Source organism: Carlito syrichta, unplaced genomic scaffold (assembly GCF_000164805.1).
Source record: "Carlito syrichta isolate Samal-C Ts95f unplaced genomic scaffold, Tarsius_syrichta-2.0.1 Scaffold305870, whole genome shotgun sequence".
In the NCBI taxonomy this organism is placed as follows: domain Eukaryota; kingdom Metazoa; phylum Chordata; class Mammalia; order Primates; family Tarsiidae; genus Carlito; species Carlito syrichta.
The window spans coordinates 642,551-659,915 of NW_007249966.1; the positions used below are offsets into that span (position 1 = coordinate 642,551).

At 35.9% G+C, this 17,365-nt stretch overlaps 1 protein-coding gene across 1 annotated transcript in view; it reads left to right on the plus strand.

The window, feature by feature from the left end:
- PREX2 (phosphatidylinositol-3,4,5-trisphosphate dependent Rac exchange factor 2) overlaps nucleotides 1–17,365 on the plus strand; it is a 264,759-nt gene that overhangs the window by 226,672 nt on the left and 20,722 nt on the right. The window lies entirely within an intron of this gene.

Sequence of the window (17,365 nt, forward strand, 5' to 3'; positions counted from 1 at the left end):
AGCAATTACAAAATAATATTCAAGTAACTATCAGTTTAAAAATTTTAAGCCGGGCTCGGTGGCTCAGCCTGTAATCCCGCACTTTGGGAGGCTGAGGAGTGGATTGCCTGAGTCCACGGGTTCGAGACCCACCTGGGCAACTTGATGAGACCTCATCTCTACAATAAATTAAAAAATCAACCGGGCATGGTAGCACGTTCCTGTAATTCTGGCTACTAGGAAGGCTGAGGCAGAAGGATCGCCAGAGCCTAGCAGGTCGAGGCTGGGGTGGCCAGGAGCAGCCACTGCATTCCAGTCTGGGTGACAGAGTGAGACTCCAACTCAAAAAAAAAATTTTTTTTTCAAATCACTTTTGTTTGAACTTTTAAAGGACTCTTTCTTCATAATATTTTATTCTGTCATTACTGTGACATCAAAGGACGAATTGACAAATAAGCTCAGATTAGGTAATGCAGAATCGTGTAAAAGTAGAGCATTCAAGGTAACCTGACTTAGGTCATCAAAGAGTCCCCACAGGGCAGAGGATGAAGCTGCATCTTTTCTTTGCTGTGCAGTGAAGACATAGTAAGTAAAAGGAATAGGTTTACTCTAGGGATTTCTATATGTAGGTTAGATTCTACGTATGGGGCAGAAAAAAATAAACTACTTCAATAAGCACAGGAAAGTTTAAAATGTATTCATTTATTTTTTTGTGCAGAAAAGTTTTGCGAGATCCAGGACGTAACAAGATTACAGGAGACACTTGAATTTTATATCACTAGAAAGATGGCTAAATAGCCCAGAAGAAACATTTTGGCTAACCCATGATCCAAAGATATTTGTACAGTCCCAATGAGCAGAAGTTCTAAAACTGTGCTTTAATTTTTGGAACGGAAAAAATAAAATACTGCAATAATGTGGAGCTCTGGGAGAAAGAGGAAATATATCCTATTCATGATAGATAGGTAGCACTATCTTCTTTACATAAAGAAAACTAGTTGTCATAAGTGTGTCTTAGTTATTTTCATATATTTTCTTCATTAGAAGTTTAGAATTTTAAATGTTACTGAGTGTAAGATAGGCAAATAAAAACTCAAATTTAATCTATTTTAGACACCCAAATAATATAAGTATATTGTTAAAATTATAGGAAGATATCAGATATTTTAAAATATGATAGCTGTTTCATTGTTTTATCTTTTTCAAAAAGATTCTCACCCCAAAAAGGTGGTGACACTTACATGTGATAGCATTGTCTTGTAACCTACATTTTTTTGCTTAATTGATATGAATCTAAGTATATCAGATTATTTCATTTGAAAGTGTTTATTTTTTAAAATTATATGAACTGTGAACAAAGATTAATAAAACTACTGATGAGAGAGTAACGTCTTGTCTCAGTAATTTCTAGTTCTGACATCTAAGAATCATGTGAGGTTAAGCCAAACAGGCCTTAACACATTTAAAATGAGAGTTTATATGTGATTACCATCCATCATTAAAATAAGAAAAGTCTAAGTAATTAGGATATATCAAACATATGAATACATAGTTATTAGTTATATGTCATCTGTGTTTGCCAAACCTAATTTTGCTATTTGAGCATATTAGTGCAATTTAAGTATGTACATTGCAAATTGTATTTGTATTTAGATATGTAACAGTGATAAACACAGAATCTACTTTAAAACTATTAAAAAGACATGGTTCTCCAATATTTATTTTAAATAAACTGAAGTTATATTTAAGTATTTGCATTACTAAATTGTATCTGTATTTAGCTATTTAACAGTGATACAGAATCTACTTTAAAGCTCTTAGGCAGGGCATACTTCTTTGATGTTTATTTTAAATAACCTGAAGTTGTTGACTTTCCTAAATCTGTAAATTCTATTAAAAGCAAAATACAATTCCAGTCATTTTCTGGGATATATTCCTGAGAATGTCAGGGTTAGAGATTTTATAACTACTCTAATAAGTGATGTAAGCCAAATTTTCCATCTTCCAGGGGAAGAAAGAAACATGAGTCTCTTGCCAATACAAATGTTTCTTTTTTTCTGCATGGTAAGAATTGCTTCTTTTTATACATGAGGCTGGAACAGGAGAGCAGGTAACATGGAGGAGGTTGAAGGAAGGAAGCAACTTCTCTGCCGTAGTGATGTTCATCTTACACTGGCAACAGGTCTTCTCCTATATTCAGGAGGAACAAAGATTGAGATATAAATCCCCAAAAGGGAGTAAGAAAATTCCTGTTACAGTTTTTAAAGCATGAATGGCACTCATCAGTTGATGGAAATCGAGTAAAAAGGAGTAGTATGAAAAGATAATATGTAAGTGTGAAGTAGCTGCATTGCTGGCAGGCACAGGAAATAGTATGCTAGTTCTGGGCAGTCAAGTGAAAGGGAAACAGTGCATAGAGATGAGCCTAGCAACTAGACAGGGGTCCTGCCTGCCAGGTGAAGGATTTACAACTCTCCCTTGAAGGTGCTAGGAAGCCAATGAAGAATTTTCAGAAAAATAATAACATGATAAAGTAAGGTGGCTCAACCTGTAATCCCGCACCTTGGGAGACTGAGGTGAGTGGATTGCCTGAGTCCGCGGGTTCGAGACCTGCCTGGCCAACTTGGTGAGACCTCGTCTCTACAATAAATAAAAAAATTAGCCGGGTATGATAGCACACACCTGTAGTTCCAGCTACTTGGAAGGCTCAGGCGGAAGGATTGCCGAAGCCCAGCAGGTCGAGGCTGTGGTGGCCAGGAGCGGCCACTGCACTCCAGTCTGGGCGACAGAGTGAGACTCCAACTCAAAAAAAAAAAAAAATATTTAAAAATATATTTTTAAAATAGAGATCACTGTCATAGTCTATAATGGGACAAGGATAGAGGGAGGGAAGCAGTAATATTTTACAAAAGTATAGCAAGAGATGATGAGTCCCATCATCTCTAAGGCATTGGTACAGAAGTTAGAAGGGAAAAGACAGCTATGAAAGGTATTAAACAGTAACCAACTAAACTGAATGATTGGTGAGAAGTAGAGAATAGGGGAGAGGGAGAGCATTTTAGTCAGGGTTTTTCAGAGAGAACTGTTAGGAGGTATCTATATATCTATATACATCTATATTTATATCTATATGTATCATCTATATATCTATCTATCTAGATATCTATATCTATATATCTCCCTCTATAGTTAGAGATAGAAAGATAAAGATAGATCAAGAAAGAGAGAGGGAAGGAGATAGAGAGAGGAGAGAGGATTTATTTGAGGAATTGACTCACTTGACTGTGTAGGCTGAGAAGTCCCACAATAGGCCACCTGCTAAAGAACCAAGGAAACCAGTAGTACGACTCACTTCACGTTGGAAGGTCTGAGGACCATGGAAGCTGATGGGTTAAACTCCCAATCCAAGGCTAAAAGCATGAGAACTGGGGAGGTGAGGGAGGCACTGGTATGAGTCTCAGAGTCTGAAGACCAGAGAACACAAAGTTCTGATGTCCAAGGGCAGGAGGAAAAGGGTATCTCGGCTCTGGGAGAGAGAGAGTGAAATTCACTTTTTCTCTACCTTTTTGTTCCATCTGGATCCCCAGCCAGCTGAATGGTGCCCACCCTCAATGAGAGCAGATCCTCCTTACCCAGTCCACAAACTCAAACACCAGCTTCCTTCCCAAACACCCTTATAGGTTGCCTAGTGCAGCCCACTCATTCTAATCAAATGCCAAGCCATCTGGTTTCCCTTTCAGCAGAAGGACAGACTCTATATGCCTACTGAAGTGTTGAGAATCATTAGTCCTTTACCAGCTGTCTTGGTACTTCTTAATCCTGTCAAGTTAACATGCTAATTCAACCATGAGAGCAAAGTATTGATGATTCTAACTGACCAGTTTGGAAAGGGGGCTGCCACAGGAAGAAAATATGCATTTATTTGAGGGGATTATGGAGAGGCATGTTGACTTAATCGTTTACACTGTTATGTGTTAAATTTCAAATGTCCTTTGATGGATTCACAGTAAGCAAGGATTAAAGATCTGGGGCTGTGGATAAACAGATGTGGGGGATATTAATACAGAAAGCAAGAAGGGGACCATGTCAAAGAAGGCTTTACAAATATATATTTGAGCTGGGTTTAAATATTACTAAGAATTTTCAGGGAGTACACTTGGGGCATTAGGAGCAGAGAAGAGGTATTCCAGGAGAAGGCACCTGCAAGCTAAAGAACCAAGAGAAAAGAGTAATCAGCTGCCAACTGTAGAAGTTGAGAAAATGAAGAAAGAATCTCAAATAATGCATATAGCATATTGATACTCCCGGGTGCTGCACTTCCCTATTTTGTGTACACCCTGATGAGCAGATAAAACACAGATGGATCCACTTGGAAGGTATCAAGACATACAAAGTTCTGTTCGGTGTCTCAGATAAACAGGCCAAAAAGAAAACAATTACGGTTCAGTGTCAAAGAACTGGTATGACAGATAAAGCCATGTACTGGACACCTTCAGTATCCATGTCCTCAGAGAACCTATGAGGAGTAAGGACAAAAGTCAGGTGGCAAATTAGAGAAGACAGGACCAGAGAGGTAATGTTGAGGAACTTCAGATATCTGGGATAGGTATCCAACCTATTCCATTAGATCACAAAATGGAAATAAAATAAATAGGTGAAAGAATTCAGGCTGAAGCATCCAAAATGTGGAGAAGCAGGTTGAAACCTGGTGGCTGTGGTATTTCAGGCCCTAACGTACAACTATTTAATATTCATACACATTCTCAGCATAGTAGATACCTCCTCGGGTGCCTAAGTGCTCATTACCCAACCCCAAAAGGTCCCCAATCACCCCATGCTAGCCTCCACAATGAAACTATGTCAAAGAAAAACACACCTTAATGTGCTTGAATAGAAAGTAATGAGGGATGTGGAATGTTTTTGCCTGGCAGTTGATTTTAAGCCTAGGTTTAAAGATAAATGCTGAGAACTTTCAGAGAATGTATTGAAAGTAGTAATAGAAAGTCCCATTATCTCTAATGAGAATTTCATGGCTAATTCCCTGTGCAGCGCTGAAAATGTGCCCCTTCAACTCGATTGCTTTTTTGCCTTAAGATAGATGGAATGAGCGAAGTATTCAATCGAGCTCTGCTTCTGCTGCCAGGATTGGCTCTCACCCCAGCTGTTACCCATCGTTCTGCATTCTGTTCAGTGGTTTTCCACGGAGCTCCTCTCTGCCTGTCTTCTCTTTGCTTTCTTTTCAACTACTCATAACCTCTTGTCTTTCAGCTCTCTACTATGAAACATAGGAACCCAGTAGAGTCATGGGAAGATTTCATCAAGGCTGTCTGTTTGACAGGAGTCAAATAATTAATAATGTTGAAAGCATCAATAGATATCCAGAGGTTATTCCTATAAATTATACTGAAAACTTCCCTGAGCGATGACTGGTTTTGAATTGCAGCTATTGTAGTGTTATTCAAATTTTCCAAAAGGGAAAGTGTCAATATTTAATAATTTATTATATGCATGTGAGTGTGTATGTACAGGATAACTCGTTAAAGCACTCGGTTTGCATTTTGTTTTTTCACATAAAGGCATTTATGTGTTTCATTTTAAAAAGTACTTCACTGTTCCAAGGGAGCAAGAACATAAGTATTGAGTTCAAATCCCCACTGACTTGTGGCAGTGTTTTCAAACTTTTCGCTTGTTACCAAAGCATTGCTAAGGTTGAATACAGTGAGAAAGATCAATAGGTCAGCAGCCGGCTTTTGCAAAGACTCTGCCTGTGTAGAACCATAGCAGCCACTTGGGGATTGATCAGTGTTTAACATACTGCTTTAGCCCTCAGGTGTACAACTCTTCCTCCTTATAAGTTAATGAAAGGAAGCAGGGAAAATATAACTGTGACATTAAAGAATTAGTTTCTTCAATCAGGTGCTTCATTCTAATTGTCGATAGACTTTTCACAGTGGTGCTCTCTGCTCTGTAGTTAAAAGTAATTAGAAGCCAGGATAAATGTGATCATTACATAAACGAACACACTTTACACAGAACAGTGCATTTTGTATAGAAAAATGCAAATCTGTAGTCAAGAAGGAATATGTTCTCCCTTCAATTTATTTTTACTACTTGGTCATTTTACAATCGATATACTTACTTAGCATGCTTCAAATCTAGTATCTTTTTAATCATGAATTCATTTTAGTATGAAGTCTATATTCATAGTGAAGTAATTTGGGCTGCCTGAATTCATCTCTATGAAAACAATATCTTTGAAATACAAATGCTAAGACCAAGAATATGATTGTTGAATTATGGATGTAGGGAGCTAGGATTCTCTAAATGTATTAACCAATGTGATTTGAATTTGATATAGTGGAAAGATCCCTGGGTTTTGAATCAGAAAATGGGTTTAGAATCCTGTTACTTGCTGTGTAAGGAAGTGATGACATCACCTGGTCTCTCAGGGACATTGGTGAAACAGGAATAATGATTTCTTTCTCATGAAGGTGGTGTGAGGATTAAATGACCAATGTATATGAAGGCATCTGTATAGATCTAGCATTAGTGAACACTTAGGTTGTTCAATCTAATCTGTGTTTCTGATCGTGAATTCATTTTCTCATTGCAGAGTTAGAAATATGAGGCACATCTGTTTGAAATGACTACCAAAAATAGGAAACCCTGTGGAAACTATTCAAAATCACAGTAATGGGTCACTGTAAGATGAAAAACACAAGAGCTAATTCTTCTGATCTGTAAGAAATAGAATACACAAAACACAGGGCTTGGGTAGAGCTTATTTTTAGAATCCTCTTCTGATAACTTGTAGAAAGTTGTTCAAGGGCAGAACAACTACCCTTGAATTCAAGGATAAGAAGTTTTCTCTCCTTGTTTCAAAAACTAAGAATGTATACTAACGATAAATATTTAAAACTTAAAAATAATCAGGCACTAGTTTTTTTTTAATTCATTTATTCATTGAAGGGAGGAAAAAAACCCCTGTGGGGGTACTGCTATGTGACAAGCACTGTGCTACACCAACCAGGAAGATCCCAGGATCCCTGCCCTCACTGTACTTAGAGTCTGGTGTCTTGACAAAGAAATTACACTGGAAAGCTAGACAGCCACACTATGTAGCCACATTGTGTAGCTATCTCCTATTCTCTCTAATTATAAAAATCGGAGAAAGATAGTTAGGATCGGATTAAGTGAAGTGACTCAAAGGAACAAGTACACACTTTTCAAGCTATGATAGGAAGAATGTATATAACTCATTATTTTGACAATTCTGTTGAGGTTTCAAAAGTGTTCTTCTGATTCAGGAAAATGTTGGTAAATAATAAGGGGATAATTTTGATGTAACAATGGTTAATAGAATTAATATGACTAATTAATCAGTATACTATAATATATATTTTCCACATATTGGTAGAAGTCATACAGAGTTGTTAACCAGCAGACATGGTAGGAACAATGGTTAAGTGCAGAGAAAGGGAATTGCAAGTCATTAGTTATGGAAGAAGACTCAGATCACACTTATAAGCCATAAGGGAATCTGTGATTCCTTTTTGCTAATATTTATTGTCCTTACAATGAATTTGTAACTTCACCAAATATATTTGACAAGTGAACACTTCTTAAGCAAATAGGTAGCAAATGCATAATATAAAGAAATAAATATTATCTTTTAGGAGTATGCATATAACACCAGTGGCACACATTAGGAATTTATGTAATTATTTCAATAAGTATATATTGAATGCTTACCGAGTCCCAGGAAATATGCTAGGATCTAGGAGGCTATAATCAGCAGACATTAGTCCAGCCTATTGGTGGTAGTGGTGATGGTAATATTTATGAAATTTGCTAACATCTGTTGAGAATGTACTACATTGTTTAAGTACTACACATAAATTATTTAGTATTTATACACTCTACTAAGTACTAGATATGAATTAGTTCATGTATTCCTGAAAACAATTATCTGAGGTATATATTATTATTAAACTCAATTTACAGAGGAGAAAGCAACTTAAGGAACTTGCTCACGGTCACATAGTTATTAGTAAAGCCAGGTTTCACTTCAGAAAGTTACCTCCAGTGTCCACATTCTTAATCCTTACACTTTCCAGACAAGTGTGATATAGTAGAATAAGAGGTGTAGTATGTGACTTAAGGGCATATGAGATCATATAAGCGAGGGAGCAGTACATGAGAACTATGAGAACTGGTGATTGCAGAGAACTGTAAACAGTGAAGTTGAAGCATGGAATAGAAGTGAGGGAAACCAGGAGCCATATTGTGAAGATGTTGTACTTCTCATTAAGGAATGGTAAGCTATTCAAATGTTTGCATTTGCATCAGCAATTTTTTGTATTTTCTTTTATTTTTTAATTTTAAAGATGTGGGATACAATTCAGGATTAAGTATACAAGTGTTCATTATGCATGCATTGGCAATTTTTTAAAAATCACCTTCACTATGGAGGAAGACCAATGAGAAGAAGCCAGACAGAAAAGGTCAGGGAGGTTGGTTGCATCATTCCAGGCAAGAGATGATATCAGCAGTACAGCTAGAGAGAAGAGATTTGAGGGATAATGTGGATATGAAATTAATAAGCACGAAATGCAGTAGATACATTAACACACTGAACTGCACACATGCATTAATCTCTTGTAAGGAATGAGTTTAATTTGATAACTTGGAGGTTTATAAACTTCTTCACCCTGGAGGTAAAATATAGTGGATAGTCATAAATCCTTAGACAAAGATCTTTGGAAAGCAGTAATTTTCATCTTCACACACCCATTCTGAGGAGGATAACTTCTACGTCTCATTTTTTTTAACCTCTTTCTCATCGGGGTCAGTGAATTTCTAACATATCTGCTTCAGACAGATGATTTTTAAAAAATAGCTGAATAAAAAAGGGCCACAAGAAAAGTACAGAAAGTAGTAAAACGCATTTGAAAACTGAGCAGAATTCATTTACACTTTTGCAACAGGTAGAAATGTGTCTTTAGTTCACAGATTGCTAAAACTAACCTGCATCAGGCTTTCCAGAACAGAAGTTAAAGTGTTGTTTTGGAGTTTGTAAAACCAGGTGGCTAGACTCTTAATAACTGGTTTGCCATAGTCATTTGAACAGATAATGACCTGGTTTTTAAATAAAGAAGAAGAAGAAGAAAATGACTTTCATAGACTGTGGAAAATACTTCCTTGTTCTAAGATCTAAGTCTGACAGATTCTAAATATAAATCTATAACTGTATAATGACTTATAATTTATGTAAGGAATATTATCGAAATAATGGGTTTCTCAGGTTGTCCTTATAAATAGACTCTGAGGGCTGCGTTTGCCCTAAGGGAATTTTCTCCTCTTGTTTTCATGACTAAAGGCAGCATCCTTTATAAAGGATGGCGAAATGAGCTGTAATGCACATGGAAGTCTAGAGCTAGAAAACAAAATCAGATTGTGATCATTTGGTAGAATTCTACATAGAGGTAAAACTCACTGGTGTCAAAATTGTTGACAAATATTTATTTCCCTTTATATGTATCTAATACAGAATCAGACTAACCTCCATATTAATGCAAGCAAATCAAAATGAGTTTTGATAATTTGCCAGTTTATATGGATTGCAAATGGACAGTGTCAAGTGCTGCCATATTCATAGCTGGTCAAGCTTGTTTGGCCTGTGGTCCCTTCACCTCAGAAAACCCTGACACATGCCTTTAGTGTGTTTGCCAAATATCATATTTTTCTAGCAGGAAATCATTCTACTAGTTACAAATCTGTACTAGCACAAAAAAGGTCTTTATTCACATGATTCAATTATATTTTTAATATACAATATAGTTAAAAACCACTGTTCAGGTAACTTTCAAAGTCTAAGCTTATATTCTTAAATTCAGTAATTGCAATGGATTCTTTTTTTTAGGAATTTTTTTTAATGGTAACTGAGTATGTAACATTATTGAGAAAAACAATAGAAATTTTCAAATGAATGTTCAGTCCCACCCTCGAGTTTAAAAATGTGAGAAAATAAAACACATTCTTTTCTAAAGGTTACATTTTCTATTTTTAATTGCTTAAAAATGTTTTTACCTCCATACCTACATAATGTCAATTTATAGCAAATTATTATGACTACAAATTCAGAGATCATTATCACTCGAGGTTTTAATGTATTTTATTTAATGTGTCAGGTTTTAACTAGAGTCTGAATAGCCCTCCTCCACTAGTAATAAAAACGTTTGAAATTGCCCCCTAGAGATAGCAATGTAATGATTAGCTACCAAGCAGAACATCAGAGTTCTTACAGTGTACATGCTGAGCACTAGCAAATAAATCCATTCTAGGAAAACAGAGCGCAGAACCATAAGTTTTGCAGTGTTCTGGTTTCCTATGGCAGTTTCATTGTGAGTTACTGCACATCACCCTTGTGGCTCAAAAAGCGTGTTGTATCTCCCCAAGAGTTTAATTTAATGCATTTCAACCCTTGGGAGATGGACTTTCATGTGTACAAGTTTGAATTAACATTAAATCTAGAGGTAGATAGCTGAAAGTTTTGAAATGTAAAACCTATTTTAGAATAAAATGGTTGCCCTTTGTCTGTGATCATAGTAAAAGACCAAGTACGTAGAAGGTCCTTGAGTTTCAAGAATCGTTTATCTAATTTACTCTAGAAATGTTATGAATCATTTTAAATGGGAGCATTAACATGTTAAAAATATCCACTTTGAGTAAGACTTGAGGTCTTAAAAAGTTAACTAGATATAGCATCAGTTAAAAATGGTTGTAATACAATATTTTGCATGTAATCCCATTTAGGAAACTGAGCTTTGTCTTTGTTTCTGCAATGAGACCTAGTTGAAGAGAGAATGGGAAGATTGCCTCTTGATCCCTTTGTACCCCTGACAAAGGGAAATAGGTTTAGTAAAGGGAATCCATTTCACATGCTTTTTCTGACCCTTAACTCTGCAGTTTGCCATATAAAATAGTCAAAACATGGTGGCTGGGATTGATGAGAACAAACACTTGAAATGAAAACCACAGAGAATTTTATCAGCAAGTGCCAAATTATAATCAGGTAGACTAGGCTCTACTTTAACTGAACCCAGTTTATAAAAGAGATATTGGTGTAAGTTTCTCATTATCTTCATGTAATTATTGTAATCTTTTTTTTTTTTTTTTGAGAAATCAGGATTTATTGAGAGGACAGAAAAGCTCCCACAATGGGAGGGGACCTGAGGGAACTGCCCTATTATAATCTTAAAACATCATTGTTTACCCCAGGGTTACTTTAATAAACAACTTCTTTAGAATAAAAAGAAATATAAAGTACAAACTTTTTAAATAGTCAAAATATGGTGAGATTTGAGAAATTGGGATGTACAGAAGCTATGTTCCTTAAATTTTTCCAAATCATGTGTTACCCATAATGAAGAGGCTCCTGTAAACAGACTTACTACATGAACTCGGTAGCAAAGAGAGATGGAAATGGCATCACCATGGACATGGCTGAGCCATCACACACATCACCTCAGGTCATTCCTGTGACACTTTATGAGGAGGAGACAGAGGCTGAGATAGTAGAAGTAACCTGTCCAGTGACATACAAGACTGTCCTCAAACTCCAGTGCCTCTAATCATGAAACCTCTTGTCACCTGCCATTTTACATTTAGAGAGAGGTCCCAGGATATTTTGAAACTGATGAAAGACAGAGAACAAATAGACACAAGTTCCAGATATCAAGATGCTGGCTGAGAGCAGAAGGAAACTCCGGGTTTGGTGGAGTAAGTTAGATTCCGGGGAAATGAGGTAGAAAATGGGAGAGAATGAAGAGTTTGCTTTTGCAAATGTTGCCCCTGGAAAGAACTTAAGATGCTTTGAATACAGTATTGATAAGCTGTTATAGTTAGGGGCCTAGTAAATTCATTTGAAAATTTGCTTAACAAATTGTTCTTTTATATTATGTAATGTAAATGTTGACTTTTAAAAATATCAACCAGATGAATAACTAAGAAGCCCACTTACTCCTAAACTCTGATGCCTGAGGTCCTGCATGTTTGAATGTAGGCTACTTCTCTAACCTCCTCTTCTCTCTGTGTGTACCGGCACAAAGGGATCTACCCTTGTTTGTGAGCAGATTGAGCAAATGTTCACCTCAGGGTCTTTGCATTTATTCTTCCTGAAATGGTCTTCTCCAAAATAGCACCTCCCACTGCCATTACATTTTCTATTAATATCATTCCATTTTTTATCCTGCTACAAACATTTAATTTTCTGGATAATTTATTTCCACCTGATACTATGTATTTCCTTCTTTATTTTCTTTTTCCTCTCACTAAAATTTGATTGTCATGAGTTGGGACTGAACTGAACTTTTTCACTGTTATATCCTGATACATTGGAGTTAAGTGCCCTCCTTAAGAAAAAGAATTAAAAAATGCAAAACAAAAATAGAAATGCAAATTAATATTTGTTCAGAATGTAAGAAAAAAACAAATTGCAATGCTTAAAATGATAATAAACACCACAAGCATTACAAAATCTAGAAAGGTCATATATTATTACTTTATTACCTGCCCCTCTTCTGTATTTTTTCTCCCACAAGTTTTAGTGACATGTGCTTTGCCTCTTCAGAGTATAACAACTTTCTAATACAATTTGCTATAGAGAGAATAGAAAAATTAGTCTGTCTATTCTCTAGCATGGGTGATGAAATTTAAATTATTGAGTTTTAAAAAGGCTTTCCACATCAAAATGCATTATTACTCATGCCTTGTAAATTTTTAAATTGTTATCAAATACAAAAACTCTATAAGCTTCTTTAGCATATGAACCATGGTGTTTGGGAGAATATTCCAGAGTAGCTTCTGGCTCCATACATTCCAACCTTGTTTCTCCTTCACCACATACACACTTCTAGTCCTGAAGATGTGAGCATATTACATCATGACCTCTAGCCCTGCACCTCCTTTTCAACATTAGACAACTTTGAAATGTCAGTAGGAATACTCTGGAAGACATTCCTAGACCAGGATACTACAATATAACCTAACTATAAATGGAAGTAACTGTGAATTGTGTAAATAGGTCCCAGTAGACCTAGCCTGAATGCATCCCTAAGTCAACTTTCTTTAGCTTGGCTTCAGAAATAACCACACAGTCATTTGAACACTACCCAACACAACAGAAGGAAGGTAGGATGCAAAGAAGACAGCAGCCATAACCATTTGCAGTTCAAACGCTTTGCTTTTACGAATTTGTAAAAGAATATGACTATGTGAATACAGTGCTAGGGCCCCTCCCAGAACCTTGAAAGAGATCCAGACAAATAAAAGGCCCTGAAACTCAAGCTTTTTTAGCTCTATGGTAAATCTACTCCAGCTGGTACTTTATAGTACCTGTAGGTGCAAAGTAGACACTCAAAAAATACTTGGCGAATGAATCAGTGAATTAGTAGAAAAGTACTTTTCTGTACTTCTTTCATAGCATTGCTAAATCAAATGTCTTTCAAATGAAAGTGGACTCCTTAGCTATAGGCTGCATTTATACTGTGAAACTAAAGCCATCGGCCCCCTAAAGGTTCCCTGAAAAATCACTGGGATGAGGCAGATTGGTTAATAGGAGAAAAGGCATATACATTTATTTAACATGTATAGATGGGAGCACTCCGAATGAAGACCCAAAGAATCAAAAGAAATTGTTCATTTTTATGCTTAGATTCAACAAAGTATGGACCGCCATGTAGAAATATGACTGAGCAAGAAGGTAATGATCTAATGCTAATAGACTGAATAAAGAAACTCAGGAAGGTTTGTCTGTCTAGATTCTTCTTGGCCTCTTTGAGCATGCTTTCCTTCCTTCTGGGGGTCTGGGGCAGGGCCATCTCTGGAATGAGGGCTGGGGCGAGTCTTATGACCTAAGTGATAAAATAGTCAATAGTCAAAGAAAGTAAGTCACGTAATTTCTTTATAGCCAGTTTTTTTGGGTTTTTTGTTTGTTTGTTTTTGGAGTCGAGGTCTCCTTGTAGCCCAGACCAGATTGAGATGCAACAGCACCATCCTAACTTACCAGCGGGACCTTAAGCATGTGCCACCACACCCAGATGGGTTTGTTTTTTGTTGGTTGGTTTCTGTAGAGACTAGGTCTCACTATGTTGCCCAGGCTGGTCTTGTACTCTTGGCCTCAAGTGATCCTCCCACCTCAGCTTCCTAAAGTGCTGGAATTACAGACATGAGCCACAACTCCAGGCCTTATGGCCAGTTTGTACACAGAATATTCTTAAGTTTTATGACTGGCTTTTGGGAACAGGGATTCTGGTTGGTATGACCCTACATGGAGAAGAGAGATTCTAGTTTCTATGGGTAGCTTTGAGGGAGAAGAATGAGATTGAAAGACAAGAGGACAAGAGAAGGTCATAGAAAAACTTTCACTTCTGAGGCTGCTTCTGACGCCATCATGTTGGGTTATTTTTTTCTGAGCCCCAACAATACTAAAACTGTGCTAAAATAACTGAGTGATTTGGGGTTTGTCCTCAGTACAACATATATCAAGAAGATTTATTAATTATAAGCACAGCTATTTTGACCTTTTCTTTTTTCTTTCTATAGGGAAATCAACAATTTCTGTATAACCTTGCCACCCTATCCGGCATGCTTCCTCAGAAGCATACCCTAGGCAGAGCCATTACTTGGAATGCCTTATTACTAAAATATGGAACAGATTTCTTCTGTGAATATATTTTCCTTTTTATAAAGAACAAATACTACTCCGTGGCATTTATTATTTCTGTGACTCCTAGGAAAAGAGTTGTGTGAATTTTTTAAAATGATGTTGCAGCTAGAAGGAGCTGAAAAATTGAAGGCCTATATTTTCCAGATATGATAAAAAAATAGAAATTTATTTAAATTTTAATTTAACTGTATGTAGTGTGCAAACACAGATTGTGCTAGAAAGAAGATTGGGGTGTCAGGCAAGAAACCTCATATTGAATGAGGACTGCTGGCCTTTAATATACTCTTTTGGTTCTCTTGTCCAGAGTTAGCATATCATTCTCTCTGATAATCAGAAAGTATAAAATGAAATGAGCTCTTGTAAAACCTGACTCTGAGTATATATTTATGCACCACTGAGAAAACCATGGACCACTTTCTGGACCTGGAGTCCTTCAGACAGTGCCAGCATCAGAATGCTTCTTGCAAATGCTGAATTTTTCCACTTGACATTCAGATAGAGATAGTTGAGAGAGATAAAAAGCTATGAGGCAAATAATGGTATGTTGACAGAAAAGTAGGCTTACTGGTAGGTAGGCTTTCTTTCTCAGGCTTAATTTAGGATAATGGGATTCTGTGATGCTGTGAGTGAAAAATGCAAAACCTCAGTTGGATTCATTATCCATATATCAAATTACAGGTATTATTTCCCACATGTTTCTAGTGACCTCATTAAAAATTTTTCACTTTTTAAAAATTTCCAATTAATCCTGGGACCTAGTTGGAAGATGCACAGTGGCTAGTATGAAAAGACACATATAGGTACTGCCATCTCTTTTTTTTTGATATGTGGGGGAAAGAAAATATCCATGTCTATCTGAAGGTAGATTTTTCTGTTAGGTGATGGGTGATTGGTTCCAAGGAGGTGACACTTTGAGGTACCCTATGAGAGTATGTTACTGGGTACATTGATTTCACAATAGAAGGGAAAGCATGTAAAATTCCTGGCAGATAATTTGCTGCCGTACTGCTGTTTATTACAACTTGAGGTAAGGAGAAATAAATCAGTTTTAAAAGATTTAGAAAATGAGGAAAAATTTTAGGTCTCCTGTTAAAACCCTTCACAGTGTGTAAGTGGTAGTTATAAGTAGTGTAAGTAAAAGATAAAGCAGGTCATGCTTTATCAGGAAAGCACAAGACATATTTCAACATGATTAGAAAAAGATAAAGATTTTCCCCCCTTGGATTCAGCTAGTGTAATGAACATTATTGATTAAAATGTTAGGATCAATAAAGATTTAAACTTGGAATACAGGAGACCTTAAGGAGGAGAAAAAGGTTATGGTCTGTTGAGTAAGCTGGCAATTAAAGGCTTTGTAGAAAATTGATTTTTTTAAACATGAACTGTCAATTATACTGCTTGGCCTTCATTGGCATAGATTGTTCTGTAGCAAGCATGTGCACGTAGAACAATATGCATTCTTATCAGACTCATACACTAAGTATTTGTGAACTTCATGTGTAGTGAGAAGTTAATTATAAAGCTTTAGCCCATCTGAATACATGTTAATGCTTTAAAAATAATTCTCTGTAATAGCAATGAGGAAGTAGCTTTTCAAGTCATTTAATAGCCAGTGGAACTTAACATTTTTCTCCTTGGACTGCAATTATATGTAATAATACAGTTGCACTTTGTCAGGTTCTTTCTAATATTAAAATAGTAATGTTTTAAATCACTGTCCTCTTTTTCTTAATTCATTAGTACCAAAACCTACCAAATGTATTGAACTTCAGTGTTACATTCTCATAACCAAGGATGAGTTAGATATTCTCACAGAGACACAATCACATTGTAGAATTTGCTGTCATTTCTAGGGAAAAATACTAGACAGATCTAGAAAAATATATAACTAAAATACCAAACCACAGGGAGGTAAATGCAAAACTGGAGAAAAAATTAATCAAAATATTCATAAGTTAAGAAAAGAAGTAAAAGAAAATTCACTAGTAAAAATTTTGGGAAAAACATCAAAAATGAATGAGCATTTTAATGAGATGTGTGCAAAAGTACCCCTAAAAAATTCAGAGACTGGTATCTAAAAGATATTAACAAATAAACATAGACTTTGAGGGCTGCTATATAGATAAATGTGGAAGAACATTTTTTAAATGCCTTAAAGAGAAAGAACACCAAAGTCCATCAATCACTAAATTCTAGTTGGAACACTTTTCTCGGTGCTACTCTGGACACCACATTCTTGTATGACTAGTTACAAGTTCCCTATGAAACTTTTATAAATTGCCTTTTAGAGTGGATTTAAGAAATATATTTTTTTACAACCAAATTCTCATCTTTGTGAATAGCAATTTTATTTTTTATTTTTCTAAGATATTTGTGCTTAAATCAGTATAAATCCATTAACTATAAATATGTAAAAATGAATGATAAACACGACAATCATTTCTTCTAAATTACATGACTAATGTTTAATAGTAAAATTTATCATAATTCTGGTGATTTAATTTTCTGTGAATAAGTGCCTTTGTAAACATTAAGGGTTTGTTTGTAAACATTGAGTTCGTTTTCAATTTAAATCCTGAATTTAACTTACGATCCCAGTAATGTACCTCTATAGTCTATTTTTTTTTTTTTTTGAGTTGGAGTCTCACTCTGTCCCCC